The 775-nt window shown below is 33.9% G+C and overlaps 1 protein-coding gene across 1 annotated transcript in view; it reads right to left on the bottom strand.

Annotated features, from left to right (window-relative positions):
* MRPL13 (mitochondrial ribosomal protein L13) overlaps nt 1-775 on the bottom strand; it is a 57621-nt gene that overhangs the window by 31803 nt on the left and 25043 nt on the right. The window lies entirely within an intron of this gene.

Raw genomic sequence — 775 nt, 5'->3', positions numbered from 1 at the left:
AAAAAAAAAAAAAAAAAAAAAGATTCTAGAAGCTGAAGAAAAAACATCACTAAAAAATAAAAAGTGTAAGCATAGTATATATGTAAACAAAAGATTACATTATAAGAATCTATGCAGAGCTCTGAATTTGAATGACAGAATTTTCAGAGAGAGGTTCATATAGATTATATAGGAGAAAGATAAAGAAAAGAGGACAAAGCAAGTGGGTTTTCATCACTAGATTGAAAGGAAATACAGAGGTGAGAATGAAAGACCTGGGAGGCTTGCTGTTAGTGGTTGAAAAGTATAGTTTGGCAATATTTGATTAACTAAGTGACTAAAGTTCCTAAAAGTGACACATGGTTGGCTACTGAGGCAGTTGGGCAAATGTACTAGGAGAGCAAATAAACAGGGTGAGAAGGTATCTAGATAGACTTCAAAAATGCTGAGATTACCTTCACTTTCATCCAGACATTTGTAATCCAACTAAAGAAACTAAGGCCCATTAAGATTAAGTGATTTGTCAAAGCTCACACACCAAGTTGCCTACCACACACTTCAGGTTCTTTCTGTGACACCTATTTGGAGGAGAAATGCAATCTTTAAACTTTCCACTAAAACTGAATTTATTTTTAAAATGCGGTAGGCAAAGATACGCACAAAGCATCTTGAGTCACTCAAAAAACATTTACAGAGAACAAAAAGGATCTTTCAAGAGACATTAGACACAATACCACAAAGCAAATGAAAATCATGTTCTTTCATTCAGCTCCAAGACATGAACATCTAATAGAGA

Source organism: Propithecus coquereli, unplaced genomic scaffold (genome assembly GCF_000956105.1).
Source record: "Propithecus coquereli isolate 6110/MARCELLA unplaced genomic scaffold, Pcoq_1.0 Scaffold247, whole genome shotgun sequence".
Taxonomy (NCBI): domain Eukaryota; kingdom Metazoa; phylum Chordata; class Mammalia; order Primates; family Indriidae; genus Propithecus; species Propithecus coquereli.
This window is presented reverse-complemented; position numbering and strand designations above follow the sequence as displayed.